Source organism: Lingula anatina, chromosome 10, assembly GCF_051362555.1.
Source record: "Lingula anatina isolate TDL-2025a chromosome 10, LinAna3.0, whole genome shotgun sequence".
Lineage (NCBI taxonomy): Eukaryota > Metazoa > Brachiopoda > Lingulata > Lingulida > Lingulidae > Lingula > Lingula anatina.
The window spans coordinates 9,587,985-9,614,645 of NC_141776.1; the positions used below are offsets into that span (position 1 = coordinate 9,587,985).

General features: G+C 34.8%; 1 long non-coding RNA gene and 1 pseudogene across 2 annotated transcripts in view; one reads left to right on the forward strand and one right to left on the reverse strand.

The window, feature by feature from the left end:
* LOC106181602 (uncharacterized) overlaps positions 1–15,364 on the reverse strand; it is a 72,954-nt pseudogene extending 57,590 nt beyond the window's left edge. The window contains exons 1-2 of the transcript XR_001240222.3: positions 15,242–15,364; positions 14,233–14,270 (exon numbers count right to left, since the gene is read on the reverse strand). The product of XR_001240222.3 is annotated as an uncharacterized LOC106181602 (transcript). The remainder of the gene's footprint in view (positions 1–14,232; positions 14,271–15,241) is intronic.
* Positions 15,365–15,805: 441 nt separating this feature from the next.
* On the forward strand, positions 15,806–21,571 carry LOC147759537 (uncharacterized). The gene is made up of 2 exons (XR_015331432.1): positions 15,806–16,081; positions 21,463–21,571. It is a non-coding gene; the product is annotated as an uncharacterized LOC147759537 (long non-coding RNA).
* The last annotated feature ends 5,090 nt before the right edge of the window (positions 21,572–26,661 follow it).

Genomic DNA, 26,661 nt, shown 5'->3' on the forward strand with positions numbered 1-26,661 from the left:
GTATATATAAAAAAAAAATCTGACTAGATAAGGTTGACTTTTAATATAATCAAGGAGTTATAACAGAAGATTACACGTGAGCCTCTCTATTGTCCGATGTCTGTTACGGTGGGCGGAGCTAGCTACGGGGGTGGGGGTGGGGGGCTCCTGTCTCAAGGTTTCGTCTGCGTCACTCTCACCTTGGAGATTGATTTCATGTGCGTTATATCGAGTTAGAATTCGAGATCAGTAGTGTCAACGCTGTATGCTGACGATTTTTTTTCAGAGGTGGTTATTTGGACGATGTGCTGGAAGGGAATGATATCATAGAGAGAGGTGATGGGATGGTGACTGAGGAGAGTCGCCATGAGTTTTAATTTCTATCGATGATAGATAGCTTTTTATTGCACACCCTAGAGATAAATCACCTAAAAGTCGAAAGAAAACATCCTGTTATAACTCTTTGATATAATAGAAGAAATATAAGTTAAAGAATATCATCATAAAAATAGTAAAAATACATCATATTCTGATATTTAGACCAGATTTATTATTTTTCATTCAACCCTTATCAAAAATTGCCTATATGAATTATAATAGGATTTCCTATAGGTTCCTATAGAAATTCCTATAAGATTTCCTATATAGGATCCTAAAGGAATATTTGTAATGGTCTGAACATAAATTTAAAAAAAATTTCAGCTTCAATTTGGTACAAAAACATTCCTAATAAAAAAATATTTCTCCATAAAAGATTGCTTTATAAATGATCAATTTTTTTCAACATTTTTTAAAAATAGAAATTAAAGAATTTCTATAGAAGAGTAAGAGATTGTACATTATAAACAATAAAAAGCTTATTTGCTTTAATAGTGATATTTAATTGACAATTCAACTAATTAAATTGATCTATATCAAATATCTGTTGTTTAGAATGATATTTGTTTATAAGATATGCATTTTTCTCAAGATTTTAACTAACATTAATTTCTTATAGGATCTTATAGGAAATCCTATTAACCTTTTTCATCTTTTCCGGAAATGGAAATTGCATTGTGGGAAAGTGAGTCCTTGCTATGTCGAAACACTTACAGCGGTGCTAAAAACCATGGCTGGGTTTATGTGCTTTTTGTCCTGCTGCTACAATAACAGTAAGCGAGATCGACACATGAGGTTTAATAAGTTCCCAACAAACCCGTTAAAATGAAAAATATAGTAGAAAGAAAGGAAAATATAGCAGGTTTGGGTCAAAAGCAGGGCACCGCGTTTGCACTGAACATTTCAAAGGCAGGAAGAAAAACTATAATATTAGGTGCTTAAATAAAAAACAGAAATGCTTAGCTAATCAACGGATATAACGAACTATCGGCAAATAGAACTCAGGGGTAAACAATGCGAGAAAAAAAAAAAACATTATAAAGATCTGAAGAAAAAAAGAAAAGACTTTAAGCATTAGATTATGGAAAAAGAAACTAAAAGCTGTGAAGATTTACACAGGGATTCTACTAACAAAAAATTCAAGAACTTTCACAACTTCTTGTATAACAACAAAGAGAGGGTTTGAAAAGTTTTGTATGTAATATCCTTTTTTTGTTTGTGTTTTATTAATATGTGATAATTTTAAATATAGTAGCCTATCACAGGTTTTAGTCTCTCATAACCCTTAGTAGGGTGGGTTTCATTTTTTTTTAACTTGAGACGTGAATAAAATTATTATTATTATTATTATGTATCCAGTCCCATATTACTAATTTGTACAAACGGGGTTCATATTATCAAGATCAACAGAGACATACAAAGAAGAAAGTAAGCCTACATCGATCGACTCTTGTTGAACGCGTTATCGGCAAAATAAAAAGTTATTTATTTCTGAACTCAATGACAAGAGAATTGGAAAATTCAATGGACATATATTGTTATTTACAAAAAATGCAGAAAAGCCTTTCTGTAAGCTACAGGTGCATAGGCTAATACATGTATGGTAAAGACAAAATGGATAATAAAAATAATCTAACAACGTATTTGTAAAGTAATACAAATATATGCTTAGTATTAAAGTAGGCCTACGGGTATTTACCTGTCTTAGATACTTGAAAAGTATGAAATGTATGGAAAACAGTTTATTTGAATGATTTTATTGTTTATGATTGAAAATGATGTAAATACGCATGAAAACATTTTAAAATAAAAAAATTTGGCCTCTTGGTATGATTTTGTTTTGGTCTGATGCTTTTGTTTCAGTTTGACATAATTTTCATACCGAAAGTCTGACATTTTTTACCTGCCATAAATTTTGTACATATACTAGTGTAAGACACAGTAAACTGTTTAATTGTTGTCTGCGAAGGAGTCAAAAATTCCTGTCTCACCTACATCTTGTATTTAACACTTAACACAGGGTTTCAATTACAGAAGAAAGGTCGTGGTTGTGGCCACCCCCCTTACCGAACAATTGAAAAAGTAACACCTGATGCCTTATCAGGTACCAAATGATTTAATTAGTTAGCCGACGAACAATCTGCGTGTCAGTTTTACCTGTATAAACAGTAGGTACGAGTCAAGCAATGCAGGAAATCTTTTTATCTTATAATTTCAAAAATATCTTAAGACATCCTTCAAACAAGACATAAAAATCATAATGAATTGATACTGCCAGTACATTTACACATGATAGTAAATGAAGTGATATCGCCACAGCTTGCATAATTACATGTAATATTGTGAAGACATAGGCCTACGCACCTGTCCACACTCTAAAAAGCTGTGTGCGAGTCTACTGGCTATTTTGATTTCATAAAAAAAATATATAACGTGTCTCTTTCGCATATCTTTATTATCGGAAGCATTTAAAAGAACTCTGAAGCTATAGTTCGTCATCACTATTGAAAGTGCAGCCAAGGCTCAGACCATTGGATGAAGTCTAGTTGTACAGAGCACCATTTTTAAACTGAGAAATAAAACATTTAATTGCTCGATTCTCAGTCCAAATAGCTGTTTTCTTGCCTACAGTTGACGCATTTCTGTGCTTTAGCCACCTTTTAGTTTGACACATAGCCATGCATACTGCAAATGGCAATTTTATAGGCCTATATATATAAACACCGGGACCCTGTACATCATATCTACATAGTGGTGCCATGCTGAAAACAGCAGACAACTACAATGACCCCTGTGGCACGCGGTTCCTGTCATGTGCACTTCTTATTTCATAGGATGTAAAAAGGTCTATATACATGAAATTTTGTCTATATAAAGATTTATGCTAAGCGAACCCTCGCTCCCAACTCAGAACAGTTAAAATTAACCCTTATAATTGTCACCTTAAAAATATATATAACTGAGTGCATGGGATCTAAGTGACCCTTTTCCAAAATAATAATTTCTTAGGTACAACATACATGTATAGTGGCAATGGTCACAATGGGATTGAAGAGAATTGCCAGTGTAGCAGTAAATATCATTGTTGTACTGACATGTGATAATCCAGGAAACACATCATCTCTACTGAAAACAGATAATATATCATCAATAAAAATATATATATGCAGACACATACGTACAGTATGTAGTTACAACACAGACATATAACACAGTGATTATAATATATCATTGTATTATAATAAACACATACAGCAACAATAGACAGTGATCAGAATACATACAGACACACATGTCACAACAGACAATGGACAGGCATCAGAATTTATACACGAAAATTTGTCTATATAAAGATTTTTGCTAAGTTCACCCCCCGCCCCCCAACCCCGAACAGTTTACATTTACCCTTGTATCATATGATATTTATATTGAATATATAAATATAAAACTGAGTGGGATCTAAGTGTCCTTTTTCCAAAATGATACTTTCTCAGGTACAACATATTATAATAAACACATACAGCTACAATAAAGACATAGACAGTGATCAGAATACATACAGACACATTCAATGTCTCAGCAGACAATGTAAAGGCATCAAGGTGTATACATGAAATGTTGTTTATATCAAGATTTTTACTAAGCAAACCCTCGCCCCCCAACTCTGAACAGTTTACATTAACCCTTATCACCTTGAACACATCAAAAACTGATTTGGATCTCAATGACCCATTAACAAATTCAGGCCTACCCAACTACCAGATTCGGCACCTACGGATCCAGAATAAACCGGTATATCAGACCACGCTACCCGTTTTCAAGGTGTGTGTCAGATTGCATTACAGAGTAGCATACCCCATCACAAATTTTGTAAGCCTACCTGTCATCCGGGTATCGCGTCTCGTTTTCGTCAAGTAGGAGTCGTATAAATACAACAACATGGAAATCGGCAATCCTCGGCTCATTCCGCAAGCTCCATACTATTGTCGAGTGCGGAGACAGCGGAGTAGTTCTGAGTGACAACATGGCAACAGACGACTCACTGAATCTCGTCCAGAAAATATTAAACCCCCGACAGAATAAGCTTCCGCTATCAAAATTAGGTCTACTTTTCTAAATGAGTATATAAGTTTGCAAGATCTTATTTACAAAACATCATTGGCTATGTTCCAACCTAAATTTTATGTTAGAAATTGCGGTATTGTCTGATTTTTAGCATAAACAGGGAAAATTGCAGCAGCGCATGAATCTAGATGAGATGCACTACTTTCCAACCCCGCTTTAGACCACGGTGGAAGTGAAGAACAAAAGACTCAGACATGGTGTAACTCGCATAACCGCACATCTCGCATGAATGCGTTATAACCTGTTCATGGACCCGTGGTCTAAATAAGATACACACTCGTCTATGCCACATAACCCTCGCTGACTCGGGGTCTATCTATTACTAGGATCATCGCTATCACATCGCGCACCAGGCAAAATCAGTGTGGTGGCTGATACTCTGTAATGCGATCTGACACACACCTTGAAAACGGGTGGTGTGGTCTGATATACCGGTTTATTCTGGATCCGTAGGTGCCGAGTCTGGTAGTTGGGTAGGCCTGAAATTATAATTTTCCAGTTACAACATATAGTAGCAATGGTCACAATGGGATTGAATAGAATCACCAGTGTAGCAACAGTGTTGTTGCACTGACCTTTGTTGATGCTGTGTGCATGGTTGTTTAAAATTATATTCCATTAATAACATGCCCATGAGAGTTCTAAGTCCCACATTGAAAATGCCATGCAATATGTGAAAGACAAAAATTTCACAATAATGCACACAGAAGAAGTAGCCAATTAGACTGCTTTTGTAACTCAGTCTGCATTAAGATCTTGTGTTTCTTTCCTGTAAGGTTAAGAAGAATAAAGCCTAGATAACATTTGAAATCCGATGCCTGTATGGTACATGTATACTGCCAGTAATACCCTTTTTGTACAGTATCTGAGCATGGAATTGTATGGATTTAGGTCACAGCAGCCTCTACAATTTTCTCAAGCTGTAACTTTTGCCATATCTAAAAATTGTAAGCCTGTAGACCGTAACAATATCTTACTAATAAAATGTATTTGGGGAAATAACTAAAAGCTTTTGGGAAATTAATTAAAGCATATAACATTTTTAAATTTGTATGATTGAATACAAGACCCTAATTAATCAACATTATGCTTTTCAACATCAGACAGCATCTGAGGTTCAGCAGTTAAAAGTGCTTGTCAATTCAGTGTACAAAATGGATAGTGTTCCATCTAAGCAAATGCAAAAACTGAAAGATTCAGTGCTTTCTACATGTAAATTAATTAGCAGTGCATATTATGTTAGTCAATGTGTAGTTGACTTGAAGTAATGTGAAAGTATAAAATCTTAAAACATTCAGTCTGTTAATAAACATGAATATGGTCAGAAACTTATACTAGTAATATACTTTTACAAGCAGCTTGGTTCCCATAGTCTTTTTTCTATCTAATATGTGAACATTCAATTGTATCATAGTGGTGATTTCACGGCCAAACTTCATTTTAGAAAACTTTCACATTTAAATCAAATTAAATCAACATTTGGTAAAGATTGTTCAAATGCCTCCATTATAATGATATAATATTACATGAATCTGATTATGTATTTTATTCATTAGAAAGAACTGTAACCAAGTTTTAAAAGGATGTTTTAAGTTTTAAACGAATTGAACAACTTCATTTATGGCTTCATCTCCTAGTTGCAGTTAAAGTCAGTGTCAGTTTAATTGTTAAAGGTCACTAGTAACATGCCTTAAGGGATGGATGTACCCAAATATGGATAAAAATCGTCATTTTTGGTTTTTTATGTCTAATTATTGGTTAAATATGTATCTTACGTTTAACAGAATAAAATTTTTACATTTTGAACAAAAAATATGTTTTTTCTGAGGATTCTGATGCTGCACACATCGGCACCGGTGGCCTGGTCTATGCCACGCCTTCGTTGTCAAGGGCCGTTGGCATGGGTAAACTCGGTGGGCAGACCTTAGCAGCATCAGCACGACTAGAGAAACAATAGAACAGGGATGTGCGATGCCCCCTTTGTCATAAACAGCGATCGGCAAAGCAGTGGCTATTGTTCTGCTTAAGCTGTTTTGATAGTCGCTCTTGATTGTGATCAGCGCTAAGATGAATCTTTTTCAACACATTGGATTTGCTCGAAATACGCGTTCTCCCTTGAATAGCTTGTTGTTACACACGCTTTTTCGATTTCCTTGTTAACTTTTTAAGATACGCAAAAAAAAAAAAAAAAAAAAAAACAAGGTAGCAAAGCTGTCAAATGTACACACAAAAAAACAGAAAAAAAAAGATGCAAAATAGGCAGTGTTTGCCTCTTAGGAAATTTAGTTGCTGGACCAAAAGTCCAGCCATCTTGAAAAGTAGCTGGACTGAATGTCTATCAGGTGGGAAAACTTCTCAGCCCATTCTGAAAGTTGTCAGCCCCGGGCAGACGGTCCAGCCTTAATTTCTAACACTGAAAATAGGTCATTTTGTCAATTTTGATGCAATAATAAATGCTTATAATAGCACAGTCAGTCAACACTGATTTTTAATCATGCACAACAGGTAACATGGTCAATAACAGGAGCAGATCCAGAGATATTTTCTGACAGTATTCCAAAGTATCTTTGTTGATCCATCCTCCATTTTGATGGTCTTCCAACAGAAACCCGTTAATATAAACTTTAAAATCTGACTGTCTTCCAGGAGACCCAGAAGATGGTCTTAATCCACCCTTTCAATAAGATTACAGTGTCAGGACCATGAGAGTTAAAATTCACATGATGAAAGTCCCAATATATGAAAAATGATGACAGTGCATAAAATAATATTACAGCGTGTTTAAAGACATAAAACCAATACAGCTGCTTATGTGGAAATACTGAAAATGTGCAGAGCCTCAGGTGGATGGGAGTTAAAAATCACATCTTAAAAATGCCAGTGTTGGAGAAAAAAATTAAATAGAAAACAACAAAAATATAATGCCAATAAAGCTGTTATTCACTGCTTCCTTATTATGGACACTATGTTATCTAGCAGAGAGCTTAACCTTTGGGAGTTTACAAGGAAATATCAACAAGTGTGCTTAATGAAATTTCATTTTATGGCCACTTAATTAAGCAAATGAGTTTATAGCACTGAAATTAGCCTAGTGAATACCCAAGGGGAATTTACAGACTGACCACACAAATTTGTCTATCAAAGGTCTTCAGGCCCATAAGTCACACCTTAAGAAAAGTAGAAAACAATAATGCACAAAAACAGGAGACTGCCAATTATGATGCAATAATATATTATGTTTAACTGCACAGTCAACATAAAATTTTAATTATGCACAACATGTAACAATGATGAAAGTAAAAGCATAAGGCTCCAGGCCCATCAGAGTTCAAGTTTTCAATTAGAAAGTGCCAGAATGAGAAAAATGAAAATTTCACAAAAAATGCATAAATTTAATAAAAATGATAATCCAATAGAGCTGGTTTTCTAATATGAGCTGTATGTCAATCCTAAGAATCATTCTTGTAAGAATAGTTAAAAAAATAGAATGTAAAACTTTACTTTACATACAGTAATATAAATGGTGGCAGAGCACAAAGTAGGTTTTTTGTCAATTTTGATGCAATATTACATAATGATTAACTAATTAAATACCACCAATTTTAAAATATCTACTATTAAGAACATGGACATTAAGAAAAAAATTTGATTACCACTAGGCTTCATGCCCAAGGGAGCTCTAAGTCCCACATTGAAAATTGCAACATGTGAAAGATAAAAAATTTCACAAAAAAACCTGTATTACTTCCAAACAATTAACTAATGAGACAATTTTTCAACTGAAGCTGTATTTCAGTCCTGTTTCTTTCCTGTAAGTGTGAGAAGAGCAAGTGACATGGTTTTCCTTTCACCGCCACTACGGAGGCAGTGCCCAGAATAGGGTTTTGTTCAATTTTGATGCAATATTACACAATGCTTAACAACATAATAACCATAAATTTTTAATGATAAAATAAAAGTATCATGGATATTCAGAAAAGGTGACTAGCCCATAGAGTTCAGAGTCATACTTTGAAAATCCCAAAATGTAAACAAGAGTAAACTGTGTTGAAAGAGTTTATTTCCATTTTCAAGACCTTTTTTACATAAAGCAAAATAATCAATTTACTGTCATTTTTATATGATCAATCAAAAATATGTTGTCAAAGCAAAAATATCAATAGAACAATTATAAATGTCCAACTTGCTCCATTCTGAGATTCTGAACATAGTGGATAATTGAATCTGACAAACTGCAATGATAAGAGTTTATTTCCATTTTTGACACTTTATTACACAATACACGATAACAAGTTTACCATCATTTTTACATAATCAACTAACAATGTTGTAAAGATGCAGGAAATGTCAAACAAGTACTTTTACGTATCTTATTAGTTCAATAATGAGACTGTTAACATGCATATGAATTGAATCTGAAATTGAAATGTGAAAAAAAAGCATAACTTCTAAAAAAATGGCCTGATTAAGCTGATTTTCAAACTCAACCTGCGTTTTAGTAAGATTGACCACTCCTTTGAGTATAATGACAATTGGCCAATCTGTTTTTCTTATATTGTGTTATCAATGTTGCATATATGTTGAAAAAAGTGAAAAAACAGCATAACTTCCCTAAAAATGACCGGATCATGCTGATTTTCGAACTTGACCTGCGTATCATGAATATTCATCAGTTCTGTAAGTTTCAAGCCCAAAGGTAAAATGGTTTTCCACTTATCGTGTTATCGGTGCTGCATATATGCTGAAAAAAAGTGAAAAAACAGCAAAACTTTTATAAAAATGCCCTGATCATGCCAATTTATGAACTTGACTTGCGTATTAAAGATATTCATCAGTTCTGTAAGTTTCAAGCCAAATAGTAAAGCGGTTCTTCACTTATCGTGTTATCAGGGTTGCATAAATGCTGAAAAAAGTGAAAAAAACTGTATAACTTCAATATAAATGGCCCGATCATGCTGATTTTCGCACTTGACCTGCGTATTATGATTATTTATCCATTCTGTAAGTTTCAAGCCAAAAGGTAAAATGGTTTTTCAAATATTGTGTTATCGGTGTTGCATAAATGCTGAAAAAAGTGAAAAAAACTGCATAACTTCCATATAAATGGCCCGATCATGCTGATTTTCAAACTTGACCCGCGTATTATGAATAATCATCAGTTCTGTAAGTTTCAAGCCAAATGGTAAAACGGTTTTCCACTTATCGTGTTATCGGTGCTACATAAATGCTGAAAAAAGTGAAAAAACAGCATAACTTCCCCGAAAATGGCCCGATCATGCTGATTTTGAACTTGACCTGCGTATTATGAATATTCTGTAAGTTTCAAGCCAAAGGAAAAATCAGTTTTCCACTTATCATGTTATCGGTAAAAGTGCACGGCGACAGCGACGACAGACGCAGTGATGGCTATATGTACAGACACATCTGTGTCTGTACATAAAAAAAGAAAATTCCATTGCTTGCTACCCGTGACAGCAACCGTCATACTATCGATCCATCTTCAAGAACAGCTCGATGCAGTCGTTAGATTTTATAAATCTATGCAACTTGGGCAATTTGGCCTAGCATCGAGGCGCAACTAGCCTCTAGCCCTCTCTTAATTATTTCTGCTTACCAATGATCATCGGAAAATTAACAATAATATCTAAGCTTTCCAACTGAAACGCAGTTAACGCAAGTGTCAAGATGACATCAAGCTCTAGTCTTGCTAGCATGCCATATACTAATTTCAGCTTATCTGCAATTATTTCTTTGTGCATCAGTTAAAGTTAAATACCTTGATGTCGGCTTATCTGCAATTATCAGGTTAGGCATCATGAAAAGTTAACGATCTGATAATATCTCCCAGTTCCATCTCACCTGAGATCACGAAAGAGCTTATTATCAACATTTTGATTTTTCCGAATTATTCATTATGACTATAAGATATGAGCTGTACAATAAGCCCTAGCATTTTAAACGTAAATTTATGCTGGTATACCGCGAGGTACAGTTCTGGATGCATGTACGCACTTTCAAGGCCAACATAGTGCTTTTTTCTTCAACAATTATAGCAGAATTTTTCCTGACTCACCCAACTTTAGACATTTCCTCTAACAAAGCCTTTTTGGTTGCATCTATTTCTTGTTGTTGATGGTCCGATCGGCGTCCTGTAACACGACTGTTTTTGAACCATTTTTCGCTTGGCAAATCTGGACAAGACTGCCTGCGATGCTGCTATAATGTGCATATCCTAAAGCGCATCCCTAACACTTCCCCCGACAGCAATTGACGTGGCCACTCATTGCTTGAGTCATTAGGGCTTACTTGATTGCCTGTCAATCATTCTGGCAGTGCTAGCGGTAACCCCTTGAAGTTACTAACAGGAGGTGAGATTGATTCTTACATCCAAATGTATGCAAACAAGCTAATTTCAACTGGCAATAGAGTACCCATCTTCGCAATCGTCAGAATGATACGAGTAAAGCTGTCAACAATTTAATTTGCTATTTTGGACAATTAACTTCCCTGAAAGGGTTTTTGCTTGTTTTCTTCGCTTTCAATATTGACAAGATAACATTATCGGAGAGAGCTATAACCTGTACACCTGAGGGAGACCAAATTCACCATGCTAATTAAGAAATGTATATGCACTAAAAGTGATTTTTAAGAAATTTTGATTGATCCTCTCTTTTCTAATTTATTGACTTTGAAAGTGAAAATTCCTTAATATTTTGATGTAATTTCACGTTTTTTATAGATAAAATCAACAATAAGTTTCTGAAGAAAAATCCCCGACTCCGTCCTGTAGTACTTTGTTCAAGTGTTATAATGCCATTAAAAGCATGTTTATAGCTGTCCAGGTGCTTGAGAAAATCAGGTGTATAAATATGGTGTTTTTGTCCCCAAAATCCCAATATTACGTCACACGATGAAGTTGGAGCTGTGTTCCAAGCATAATTAGATATTTTGAAGATACATTAAATGAATGTGACAGGAATAAAAAAGCTAAGACCTTTATTTTAAGAGAAAATCTCAAACCTACATTCCCACCTTAATTCTGTTAATTGGCTTCAATATCTCTGAATTGTTTTAGGATTCACTGTAATGTATTCTGTTAATTGGCTTCAATATCTCTGAATTGTTTTAGGATTCACTGTAATGTATTTTGTGTGTATCATGAGTATATAAGGAGAATAACTTTGTATCAGAGATCAGAGAGATTGGAGCTCAGAGCTCAGAGTGAGTTTGGTCAGTCAAACCAATAGCTAAATTAACCATGCCGTCTTAGGAGACTCAAGGGCCCAGTTTCATAAAGGACGTTTAGCACTAACCATGCAGTGTATAAGCCTAACCAGTGGATAAATTCTCCTAACACCCCTAAACTAAAAGATGGTTAAAAGTGTGTTTCATAAACAGTGTATTGACCCAAGTATTGACTGGGCTGGCTCGTTTTTACCTAACTGATGGAATTTTAAATTGTAACTTCTGTTAACCCCATAGAGCCTGACAGCACCTGACCTAGAAAGTGCCCCTGGTCCTGAGCCCTCTACCCGGATGCACTCAATTTTACAGGCGGCCTCATTTAATCAATGATAATGTATTTACTTGTCTATAAAAAACACCTAAGAACTGTACATTCTTAGAAAGCCAAGAATGTAAGCTTAAAATTTATATCAGTTTTGTTCACATTTGGTAACTTTGGTAGAAATTGCAGGAGTTTAAATATGAGACTTGCTTTTCTCGAAGAAAAGTAAAAAACAAAACTTTAATTTCAGCATGCACATTCTTTTTCACTTAGCTAAATAATTGGTTGAAATTTTCTCATAAACATCCAAAATATGTTTTAAACAATGTCAGAAAATTTCATAAAGATATCTTATTTAGTTTTTGAGTTATAATAAATTTCCTGGGATGCATGCTGTACCTAAAAACCTGCATCACATCAGAGAGTTGCACAATATATAGGCAGGCTAGCTGACTAGAAGACTTCCACCTTTTACTTTTATCATATTACAAATAGATTGTAAATTAAGTGCATTTTTCAATAGTTTTTCATAGTTTTTTTTTAATTTTTTTTATTTATCAACTGAACCAGGATAATCATAAAATTTTGTTTTGCACTCAAATCATATACAAGAATACAAACATTGTCATCAGCAAATATTACACTTTCGTGGATAAAAATTGCATCATAAAAATACAAGTAAATGTGCCATTTGTACTAATACACAAGCAGGAAAAGACATGTTGATACAGCGCACTAGTAAACATATTACATCTGTATTTATACACAAGCAGGGAAAGACATATGTTGATGCAGCACACAAGTAAACATATGTCATTTGTACTTATACATAAGTAGGAAATGTGGGATCTTTGCCCCACGTCTTATGTTTTAAGATATTTGATCAAATCGCAAAATATATGTTAATTCAACAGAAAAAAATTAGGAAATTGCCTAATTTGCAATATATATCATATGTATTCCAACTTCAAATTACATTCAGAATATTACTTCTATCCGATGCTCTTTTTGTACACTAAGACCCCACTGCTACTTGGAATTGATGTCATATATGTTAATATAAAATCTGAAAATTGAATACAGTCTCAAACTAAATGCATTAGTCATAAATTATTACATAATATCAAGTTATGCTGAAATATAATTTCTTAAACCAAAAAAGTAATTGTTTTACGATGTTAAGGTTTATATATACATGCATAAGAAAGCTTAAAATTTGACCTTGATGAACCTTTTGACTTATTTCTAATGAGGCATTACTTTCTCACACTGTTTATTCTCCAATTTTGATTATAAGCTTATATAACACTATGCCAAGTGGCAAGTTTACAAATCATTCACCAAATGCCATGCAATTTCTTACTCAAATAATGTTAAAAAAAGAATAACTGTGCTGAAATGAGTTTATTTCCATTTTAACACCTTTTTTTTTTACATTAAACAACTTAGAAAATTGTTGACATAGGAAAAATATCAACAGAACAATTTTATAGGCTATTTGCTCCTTTCTGAGATCCTGAACATAGGAATGATTGAATCTGACAAAGTGCAATGATATGAGTTTATTTCCATTTGTAACACTATACATGATAACAGGTTTATCATCATTTTTATATTATCAAGTAACAATGTTGTTAAGATGCAAAAAATGTCAAAAGAACACTTTGACATATCTGATTAGTTCAATAATGAGACTGTTAACACGCCTTATAACTGAATCTGAGAAAAAGCCACTCATATACAAAAAAGGCATAACTTCATCAAAACTGAACCAAACTAAACCTGTATTTTAGTAAGATTGGTCATTCCTGTGAATTTCAAGATATGCCAATCGGTTTACCTGGAAATGTGTTGTCAGTGTTGCATAATACTGAAACATGGGACAAAATTGCATAACTTTTCTAAAAATGGTCTGATCATTTAACTAAGATTGATCACTTAATTCTGTGAGTTTCTGTCGGTTTACCTTGAAATGTGTTATTAGTGTTGCATATATGCTGAAAAAAGAGAAAAAACTTTAAAAAATGGCCCGTTCATGTTGATTTTGGAACTCAAGCAGCTTTTTATGAATATTCATTAGTTCTGCAAGTTTCAAGCCAAAAGGTAAAATCTTTTTCCACTATCATGTTATCGGTAAAAGTGCAAAGCAACAACAGCATCAACAGATGCAGGTGATGGCTATATGTACAGACACATATATTTGATTTACTATACTTGCAAATGCATTTTTTTATAGCTCATACCTGTTATTCTCATCATGCAGTCTTGTATACAGCAATCACTGAAAATAGGAGTCCTTTAGTATAAAATGTTTGATGGCACAGCAGGCCAGCCCTAATAGACTTAATTAAAATTCATAGCAATATAGGGTCCTGGTCCTAAATAGTGCAAAATAATCCAGGGTGTATGATGAGTTTGCACATAATTTTTTCTCATGAAGGGGGATCCATTAGTTGGATCATTTGAAGTTGCATTGGTTTGAGTTGTTTGTAAAAAAAAAATCATGTGTTTCATTCTTTTTAAAGTTAAAAATACTTTAATTTTCTATTCAGTTAAAGGAGACATAAGTACTTGCATGGGAAAGCTAGTTACAATGTTCCACCTATTAAGTTATTGGTTATAAGTATTTTCCTGGGGGAAGATTTGTATTGGGGATCGCTATACTTCCAAAAAATCCACTTATTTTTACTTAAAAATAAAGATTAAGTATTATAAAATATATAAATGAGCAGGTACGTATTACCGGCCAAGACTGTAGAGCAACACCAATCTAACTTCATTCATTTTCGGACATTTTCGGGGGGTACAGGTATATTTTTTGTTTGAATGTCTTAATTAAGGAGTCAGTCAATATTGACCAACAAAATATACACAGGTATACTGTAACTATATATAACTATATATAGAGCAGGGAGGAAACATATATACTGAGTTGCATGTCTGCTGACTGAAAATCTGCTTCGAAAACTAGAAAAACCGAAAATTAGACATACATCCCTTGAAATCGGTGCAGGGAAGTACCAGTATAGGGATGTAGCCATTCAGCACAATCTGACCAGCACTCTCACCTTTTTAAATTTTATCGCCAGATTTAGGCGATTTGAGAAAACTTAAAAACAAAACAAAACAAAACAAAATCCAAAACTCTGGAACACTTTCGTGCATTCACGTATCATATATAAGATATATTAAATATTCTAAAAACTGAAAAATGACGAAATTTTGCTATCCCTGTGGCTTAACGAAACTTACCTTTTCATCGTTTCTGGCATGATCCTTCTGTACACTTTCACACTTGCTGAACATCAGCTACTGGAATTCATATGAAAAAGGAGTAGACTGGGCACCGCCTGCATGTAACTCTTTGCAACTCAGACGTTCAATATTCGCCTGTTCCAACATCGATGTACGCCCATTTATATAAAAAAATTCCTTAAACAAGTAGTTTACTTAAAAATGTACCAGGCTGAAACTAATATAGTGCGTTTCAAACAAATCTAGATTTAAACAATACAATGCATTACAAGCTGCTTTGACAGCAGAAAGCAGACGACCTCGGCATCTATGCAAGACAAGCCCAACACGCTCACTCACAGCGGTGAGTGTCAGTTTGCGTTAAACGTTTTTGACAAGGACGATATTTCATTACTTTAATAAATCTATGTATGAAAAGGTCACAAAATACTTACATTTAAAGAATCGCCTTTTTATTTATTTATTATTATTATTTTATTTTTTTTAGAGTTTTGCACTCTTGCACTCAGAACCATTCGGATGCCTCCGCACTCGACAATAAATGTATGGAGCTTGCGGAGTCAGCCGAGGATCAGTGCCGATTGGCACTCTTGAGAAGCAATCGGCAATCCTCGGCTCATTCCGCATTTCGTCATTGTCGAGTGCGGAGACATCCGAGTAGTTCCGAGTGCTTGAGAAGTGACCTCGGACCGGAAGACGAGCGGCACAAGCGGGAATTATGAAACAAAGAGAAGGACAAAGAGAGACGGTAGTGAGTCGCAGCTAGGAGAAAGACAGAAATCCGACGATATAAGTACTGTAGTCTTATACAATAGTGGGATTTCTACGACATCAGAGGTAAGAGATATTATATTTATTTAGCTAGATTACAGAGTTCATTTATTCTGTGATTCAACTTTCATATGATGAATCTGGCCAAGCACAGGTCTCAAACTACTGCGCATTCGTGAAAAGTACTCAGTTTGAAATGAACAAATGGTGAAATTGACAAAGCCTGCCGGTGTTTACCGTCTGGTTGATTTGATTTAATTTGCTTTCTGGTGTTGTTTTGAGAAATTATATTAGAAATATTCTGTTGCTTTTATGTATTAAAAAGCAAATCCATCGGACTTTCCTAAGATTAACATTTATTTTGCCTGGGGGATTCCCTTCACATTTTTAGTGTTATATGTGGCCCCAAGGGGATTTTCCACCCCTTCCCTCACTTTTGATTAATACAATTCTTCATGGGCCAGATTGAAAATGATATTGCAAAATACATTCAAAATTGTAGGAAGGTTAATTGCAGATAATGCTGCGAGTACACTCTTGTGCGAAGGCGAACTTAGCCAGTATAATATTTTTTTTACTTCGTCTCCTGGTTTTGGAGCGCCTGTTCTAATTTTTGAAAGTGAGGCAATGAAACTAAACAATACTACGCAATTTGTAATCTCAAAAAATTGCTATTTTTAAATAAAGACCATAGCATGGAGTACATTGAAATGCGACTCATTTATTATTATGATCTTTAATAATAATTAATATAAAATATACGATTTAATAAGTTCTTGTTCCCGGCCTATTTATTAACTAATTGATTTTTTTTAGTATTTGGAGATTAAAAACACAAAAGTTGTCTGGTTTCATATCCAGGCACCACATATTGTTCGTGTGCTGGTGGATGATAATCTCTCCTTTATTGATTAAGCTGTAAATTAAGACATTTTTATGTGCAGACACAGATGTGTCTGTACATATAGCCATCACCTGTGTCTGTTGTCGTCATTGTGTACTTTCACCACCAATAACAAGATAAGTGAAAAACCGTTTTACCTTTTGACTTGAATCTTACAGAACTGATGAACATACATAATATGCAGGTCAAGTTCGAAAATCGGCATGATCGGGCCATTTTTATGGAAGTCATGCTGTTTTTTTCACTTTTTTCAGTATATATACAATACCGATAACACGATAAATGAAAAAATGTTTTACTTTTTGGCTTAAAACTTAAAGAACTGATGAATATTCACAAGTTCGAAAATCAGCATGATCGGGCCATTTTTATAAAAATTATGCTGTTTTTTCACTTTTTCAGCATATAGGCCTATGCAACACTGATAACACAAGTGGAAAACCGATTGGCCTTTTGTGTTGCAACTCACAGGAGAGATCAGTCTGACTAGTATACAGATCAAGTTTGAAAATAAACTTGTTCAGTAAAGTTTTGATGAAGTTATGCCTTTTTTAGTATTAAGCGGTTTTTCTTCAGATTTAATTCTTAGGCATGTTAACAGTCTCATTATAGAACTAATTAGATATGTAAAAGTGTTGTTTTGACATTTCCTGCATCTTTATAACATTGTTAGTTGATTATGTAAAAATGATGGTAAACTTGTTATTGTGTATTATGTTATAAAGTGTCAAAAATGGAAATAAACTCATATCATTGCAGTTTATCAGATTCAATCATCTACTATCTTCAGAATCCCCGAATGGAGCAAATTGGACATTTAAAATTGTTCTATTGATATTTTTCCTATGTCCACAATTTTCTTAGTTGATCATATACAAATGGTAGTGAACTGTTTATTTTGTTTTATGTTAAAAGAGTGTTTTAAAAATGGCATGCAGTTCAAATTAGAAAGCCAGCTCAATTGGGTTGTCATTTATTATTGAATTTATGCAATTTTGTGTGAAATTTTCATTTTTCTCATTCTGGCATTTTCAAAGTGTGAACTTGAACTCCCATGGGCCTGAAGCCATATGCTTGTTACACATTTTACTTACATTGGTATTACCTGTTGAGCATAATTAAAATTTGATGTTGAATTTGTAGTTAAGCATAATGTATTTTTACATCAGAATTGACAGTAGCCTATTTTTATGTACAGACACAGATGTGTCTGTACATATAGCCGTCATCTGCGTCTGTCACGCCGTCGTCGCCATCGCCGGCACTTTTACTGATAACACGATAAGTGGAAAACTGTTTTTTCTTTTGGTTTGAAACTTATAGAACTGATGAATATTCATAATACGCAGCAGGTCAAGTACAAAAATCAGCATGATCGGGTCACTTTTAGGGAATTTATGCTGTTTTTTCACTTTTTTCAGCATATATATACAGCACCGATAACACGATAAGTGGAAAACCATTTTACCCTTTGGCTTGAAACTTACAGAACTGATGAATATTCATAATACGCAGGTCAAGTTCGAAAATCAGCATGATTGGGTCATTTTAAGGTAATTTATGCTGTTTTTCACTTTTTTCAGCATATATGCAGCACCGATAACACGATAAGTGGAAAACCATTTTACCTTTTGGCTTGAAACTTACAGAACTGATGAATTTTCATAATACCCAGATCAAGTTCGAAAAATAAGCATGATCGGGTCACTTTTAAGGAAGTTATGCTGTTTTTTCACTTTTTTCAGCATATATGCAGCACTGATAACACAATAAGTGGAAAACTGTTTTTTCCTTTGGTTTGAAACTTACAGAACTGATGAATATTCATAATACGCAGGTTAAATTAAAAAATTGGCATGATCGGGTCACTTTTAGGGAATTTATGCTGTTTTTTTCACTTTTTTTAGCATATATGCAGCACCGATTACACGATAAGTGGAAAACCATTTTACTTTTTGGCCTGAAACTTAAAGAACTGATGAATATTCAAGTTTGAAAATTGGCTTGATTGGACTATTTTTACAAATTTAAAGTTATGCTATTTTTTTTCCATTATTCAGCATATATGCAACACTGATAACGCATTTTAAGGAAAACCAATCAGCCTTTTGTCTTGAAACTTACAGGAGTGATCAGTCTGACTAATATACAAGTCAAGTTTGAAAATAGGCTTGATCAGTTAAGTTTTGATGAAGTTATTAGTCTTTTTGTATATAAGTGTTTTTTCTTCAAATTGAATTCTTAGGCATGTTAACAGTCTCATTATATATATATATATATATATATATATATATATATATATATATATATCAAACTCAAAGATTAAAAGTTTGAATAGCAGCTTCATTGGAATTATATTTACCTCTGCCAAGGAAGTTATGTTTTCACCCCTGTTTGTCTGTCATCAACATAACTCAAAAAGTTATGGACCGATTTTGATGAAATTTTCAGGAAGTGTCAGAAGTGGGTCAAGGAGGACAATGATTAGTTTTTGGTGGTGGTTCAGATCAATAATCTATCAATAATCAATAATTATCAAAAATTGCTGCCTTGGCAGAGGTCTGCGCTCTCAGAGTACTTTTCTAGTTTTGTTATGTTTTCCTTTTTAATTTTTTTCAAACACTGGCATTTGTGACTTTTAACTCCCTTCCGCCTGAGGCTCTGCATATCTTCTGTATTTCCACATAAGCAGTTTTATTGGTTTTTATGTCTTTAAACATTGTGTAATATTATTTTATGCACTGTCATGATTTTTCATATATTGGGACTTTCATCATATGAATTTGAACTCTCATGGTCCTGAAAGTGTAATCTTATTGAAGGGATGGATTGAGACCATCTTCTGGGTCTTCCGGAAGACGGTCGGGTTTTTAAGTTTATATTGACCGATATTTATTTTTTTTTCTTTTGGAAGACCATCAAAATGGAGGATGGATCAATAAAGATACTTTGGAATACTGCCAGAAAATATCTCTGGGTCCGCTCCTGTTATTGACCATGTTACCTGTTGTGCATGATTAAAATTCAGTGTTGACTAACAGTGCTATTATAAGCATTATTTATGTATTATTGCATCAAAATTGACAAAATGACCTATTTTGCATCATTATTTTCTGTTTTTTGTCTGTACATTTGACAGCTTTGCTGCCTTGTTTGCATTGTTATTTTCTGCTTTTTGTCTGTACATTAGACAGCTTTGCTGCCTTGTTAATTTTGTCTTTGGTGGTCCTCAGGTCGTTCTTTGGTATCTGTTTTGCCTTTTTAATCCCAGTTTGTATCGGTTGTCTTGGGTATTGTCTCCTTAATAGGAATCCTTCCAGCTCTTTGAGCCTTTGTTTTAATGTAGTTTCATTTGAGACAATTGTGCATAGTCTTCGAGCTAGGTTGTACAGTATGTTGTGCTTAATGTGTCTGGGATGACACGAGTTAAAAGGGAGATATTGTTTTGTGTCTGTTGTTTTGTGATACACATCTGTCTCCATTTTCCTTTTACACACATTACCATAACATCGAGGAATGGGAGTTGTGTTGAATTTGAATCCATCGTAAATTGTAAAGAGGGATGTAGGTTGTTAAGGATCAGGTTGAAGTCTTTCAATTCATTTTCTGTTTTGTCCCAAATTATAAAGCAGTCATCAAGGAAACGTTTCCATGTGTTTTCTAATTGATTCCTAAATTCGAGTCCAAACCGTTCTTCGCATTTTTTGTAAAGGCCTTTCTCGATGTATCCTAAGACAAGTGTAGTATAAGTGGGAGCTACTTTTGTACCCATTGCAGTTCCTATTTTTTGGCGATAATGTTTGCCATTGAAGTGGACCCATTGTTACAGACGTCACATTTTAGCCTTTATGACATCACCTAGTAACAAATAAACAAAACCCCCTGAAGAAAGAATGAAACCGGTCGGGGCAAAATAGCTGATGTTTTTTTTTTTCTTTTTATTATATATATATATATATATTCTATAATGATTAGAAACAGCTTACAAAGAATTTATTTATGTAACTTATCTAGAAGATAAGGCAAATGATCTTGTAATAAATTTAATGAGTGTATTACCTAAAGTTGCCTATAGAGTGCACTTTGCACTGCATATTTTTTATCTACTTATCAGAATCATGTCATTGTGAGCACTCCTGGTACTGAACTGCCAACATTTACCAAAGCAATGGCAGCACATGTAAACCACTGCATTAAAAGTGTTACCATATATGAATTTTGTATCACCATAGGATAAATTTCCCAAACTGATAACTGCTGAGTAAAATAAAGCATTGCCTAAAAATTATTTTCAAAAGAGGTACCAAAACAATCACTTTAAATTGAAAACACAACTTTGAAAGATATTATTATGACAAAAGGATAATGTTAAGGATTTATGATTTAATTTTCTTCGTTGTGCTACTGGTTATTTGCATGACATGAGGTGTGCCAATTTTGAAAGACATTTTATTTTGGTGTGAAACATTGCCTAGAAGAAAAAGAAATCCTATATTACACATATAAATGAAAATTCACCATTTTACAATTTCTGCATTATTAGGCTGCCTAAGGATTTGTGGATGACAGACAACAATCTCACCACAGGCACATCAACACTCCTAAAATTCTCCACTGACCATACTGGTACAAGTAAAGCACAGACACAGAAAGTAAGTACTGCACAGCATTGTTAATATTAGCAAGAAAATTTATACTTTGGCACTCCCATATAAAAGTTTTATTAATATTTCTATATGTGCTATCACATGAACAATATAGGTATAGTTTATACAGCAAATGGAGCCCAGTCATCGAATGCAAGAGTGCTTGAATGTTTTTCTTTCCAATTCAGTACCAGTACATATTTTAATATGCATTTTAAGGAGTGCCAAGGCATACATTTTTGTGCCAATATATATATTAGTTAATTGTTGATCAGCTTTAGATTCTTTGTGTAACACAACTTGGCCAGAGCTTTGTAAACTAAGCTTTAAGGCAAAACTGACTTCATACTTTTTGTTACAGAATTGTGCCACAGTTTCACATAAAATATAATATTGACTTATCTAAACTTTAAGTCACTCAAAACTTACTGGCTAACTAAGTGTGTTTTGCAAAGAAACTAACATATTTGTTTTGAATGCTATTGATTGCAATGTACACTCACATGTTTGAAGAACTCTCTAAAATCACACGTAAGGTTTTGCTGGATATGATGGCCCGTCAATGAATTGTATTGTATTGTATATTGCTATCTTTCAAAAGTAAGTGGTTGTTTATTGACAGTAAAGTTAATAAAAGCAAGGTTTTTATCAATACGGTAATAGATCCATACAATTTGTATTATAAATCAAATCAAAGCATGAAAGATGTTGGCTAATTGAATTGAACAGGAATTTAGTGTTCCTGGGGGTGGGGCTGCTCCTAGGGGTAATTGATTTCAAGTTTTTGCATTGTAATATGCTATCTTTTCTTAGACTATAAAAATTACAGAATTGGAATTTCAAAAATTGATCTACCTTTTATCAGAATAAGGCATAAGCCTTTTGGAATTTTGGTATATCTGGGGTTGAGGTTGCCCCTGAGGGTGCATGATTAAATTTTCACATGATAATCTGTGCTACACTTGGCTATCCTTGTACATTCCAACTTCTGACACTCAGTCTCTCTAAAACAAATTGATTTTTTCTCCCATAAGTTTTTTTTTAACGCAAAATTATGTTCTAGAACAAACCTTTGTTTTGCCCGATCCATTGTCAGTAAGCTGTCATTTACAACTAAAAGAAAAGGTGAGCTGTCATATCTTGCAAATTGTTTTACCTTTTTTCTTGAAGTGATGGGCTAAGACTGCAACTGACAACAGGCTGTCCCTGGGGGTGGTTGTTTCTGAATTCTTTTCACATTGTAATTTCCTCTATCTCCTCCTAGATCATTAGACATAGGAAGTTGAAACTTTGGTGATTGGAAGACATATCAGGGATGTGTGGGGTTATTTCTAAATTTTAGTGCAACAGGGGGTTGGACTGCCCCTGGGGGTGGTTGATTCTGAATTCTTATCACATAATGATTTGTCCTATCTCCCCCTAGACCTTAAGATTAGGAAGTTGAAAATTTGGTGATGGGTAAAGCTATTGTAAGGGATATACATAGGCATTGTGGAAATTTAGTGCAACAGGGGCCAAGCTGTCCCTGGGGGGGGGGGGGGGGGGGAGGAGGGCATAGATCCCGAATAGATCCCGTATTACTTTCCGCTGTCTCCTTGTAGACCATTAGACTTAGGTAATGAAAACTTTGGTGATTGGTTGAACTGTTGTCAGGGATGTGCATGGGCATTTGAAATTTTAGTACAACAAATGGAGTTGGGCTCACGGCTGTCCGGGGGGGGGGGGGTTGAATTAAAATTCTTTTTACTTTGTTTTTTCTATGAACTCCTCCTTATATCAGTTGAGTTGAATAGTTCAATTTTTGGTGATTTGTTAAACTTTTTTGCTTTTTGCAGAGATGGGCAGTGGTGTTTCAGAATTTAACCGTGCCTGGGGGTTGGACAGTTTTAGGGGGGGAGGGGGGGAGTTGATTCTAAATTCTTTTTATAGTGTAATTTCCACTCTCTCCTAGACCATTAGACTTATAGGAATTTTAAACATTGGTGATGGTAAAGCTGTCAATAAAATAATAATAATTTATTCAGTTTTTCAAGGCCTCCGGCCCATAGTACATAATAGTAATAATAATAATAAAAATAATAATAATAATAATAAAGTCCATGAGAAGTATTAAGGATTATTTATTTTTGTCAGTGATCCAAAATTTCTTTTCTTAATATAAAAGCATTAGATAAAGCTGTCATCAGGGATGTGTATGGGCATTTCGGAATTTTAGTACAAAGGGGTGCCATGAACTGTCCGTGGGGAGTTTGGTTGTTTCTAAATACTTTTCGTAGTGTAATTTCTGCTATCTCCTCCTAGACCATTAGACATAGGAAGTTAAAACTTTGGTAATGGGTAAAGCTGTCTTCATGGATGTGCATGGGCACAAAATTTTATAATGCCTGGGGGTTGGGCTGTCCCTGGGGGTGGTTGATTCTAAACTGTTATTACTGCTAGACCATAAGTATAGAAAGTTGATACTTTGGGGATTACTAGACTTATCTTCAGGGAACTAAATTGTACTTGGGCTGTCCATGCAGGGTGGGTTATCCTAAGAGACCATTTCCCAAACCCTATCATACTAACTTTGGATTGAACTATCTCAGAGGGGATTCTTGCTTTTAATTGCAATTAACTTGGGTGGCTTAGATGTCTGTCACACTTGCGGATGTTGATAAGGGGTAATTAACTATCGTTTAGCAGCTTTAGTGGGCATCCCAGATGTCTAAGCTGTTTGGGCTGAAAGCAATTTAGTGAGTGACCCCATGGAATTGGACCGAACCCAGTCAAATTTCTTTTCATCTTTAAGTGGGGGGATACGTGATGGCTACCCATCAACACCATCTAATTTATTTATTTATTTATTAATTTATTTAAATTTATTTATTTATTTATTCATAACAAGTATAAAACAATTTTTTACTGAATATTAACTGAGTGACTTTGTCCTTAATTTTTCCATATAAGTTTCACTACTTTTTTCATATTTGATCTACATGTGAGTGTCCATGATAGTTACTGCACTAGTGGCAGTAATTAAGTGCCTTAATGTTTTGAGAAGACATTGCGAAGACGTGTTTAGTTAACAAATACCTGCCTCTTTTACACTGTATTGTTCAGATGTGTGACGATTCTAACTTCTTCTGCTGAACAAGACCAGAAAAAAGACAATTTCATCTAAAATAGGGGCAATGCTTCACAAAATGTCTTCTTATTTATTATAATCACAAATATTCCAAATATATTGAATTCATCACTACCTGAGATCATTTTTAATATTGATTTTTGTATTTTATGTTGAATTCATATTTTATTATACCACCAGTACGAGTACTGGGGGTACCACAGTGTTGTCTTTAAACTGCCACGATCATGTTGACGTTACAGACAGACAGGTTGAATTACTATAGGTAGACAGATTCCAAAAATTTTTAAGTACTTAAAAGGGGACTAGAGCTAATCTTGACAGCTTCGACTTTCTGATTGAGGTAGTTGAAACAGACCTTTCAGGACCCTAAAGACCCACCGATTGCGACAGTTGCGATAGAGTCCATTGTTTTTAAAGTACTTTTAAAGGGACTTAAGCCAAATTTGAAGGCTTCGATTTTCCGATTGCAGTAGTTGAGACAGACCTTTCGGGACCCTTAAAACCCACCGTTTGCCAAATTAGCGACATTGTCCATAATATTTAAAGTACTTTTAAAGGGACTGAAGCCAAATTTGAGGGCTTCAACTTTCCGATTGCAGTAGTTGATACAGACCTTTCGGGACCCTAAAGACCCACCGATTGCGACAGTTGCGACAGAGTCCTTGATTCTTTAAGTACTTTTAAAGGGACTTAAGCCAAATTTGAGGGCTTCGACTTTCAGATTGCGGTAGTTGAGACAGACCTTTCGGGACCCTTAAAACCCACCGTTTGCCAAATTAGCGACATTGTCCATAATATTTAAGGTACTTTTAAAGGGACTGAAGCCAAATTTGAGGGCTTCAACTTTCCGATTGCAGTAGTTGATACAGACCTTTCGTGACCCTAAAGACCCACCGATTGCGACAGTTGCGACAGAGTCCATGATTTTTAAAGTACTTTTAAAGGGACTTAAGCCAAATTTGAGGGCTTCGACTTTCCGATTGCGGTAGTTGAGACAGACCTTTCGGGACCCTAAAGACCCACCGAATGCAACAGTTGCGATAGAGTCCATTGTTTTTAAAGTACTTTTAAAGGGACTTAAGCCAATTTTGAGGGCTTCGACTTTCCGATTGCGGTAGTTGAGACAGACCTTTCGGGACCCTTAAGACCCACCGATTGCGATAGTTGCGACAGAGTCCATGATTCTTAAAGTACTTTTAAAGGGACTTAAGCCAAATTTGACGGCTTCGACTTTCCGATTGCGGTAGTTGAGACAGACCTTTTGGGACCCTTAAAACCTACCGATTGCGACAGTTGCGACAGAGTCCATGATTTTTAAAGTACTTTTAAAGGGACTTAAGCCAAATTTGACGGCTTCGACTTTCCGATTGCGGTAGTTGAGACAGACCTTTCGGGACCCTTAAGACCCACCGATTGCGATAGTTGCGACAGAGTCCATGATTCTTAAAGTACTTTTAAAGGGACTTAAGCCAAATTTGACGGCTTCGACTTTCCGATTGCGGTAGTTGAGACAGACCTTTTGGGACCCTTAAGACCTACCGATTGCGACAGTTGCGACAGAGTCCATGATTTTTAAAGTACTTTTAAAGGGACTTAAGCCAATTTTGAGGGCTTCGACTTTCCGATTGCGGTAGTTGAGACAGACCTTTCGGGACCCTTAAGACCCACCGATTGCGATAGTTGCGACAGAGTCCATGATTTTTAAAGTACTTTTAAAGGGACTTAAGCCAAATTTGACGGCTTCGACTTTCCGATTGCGGTAGTTGAGACAGACCTTTCGGGACCCTTAAGACCCACCGATTGTGATAGTTGCGACAGAGTCCACGATTTTTAACGTACTTTTAAAGGGACTTAAGCCAATTTTGAGGGCTTTGACTTTCCGATTGCGGTAGTTGAGACAGACCTTTCGGGACCCTTAAGACCCACAGGTTGCGATAGTTGCGACAGAGTCCATGATTTTTAAAGT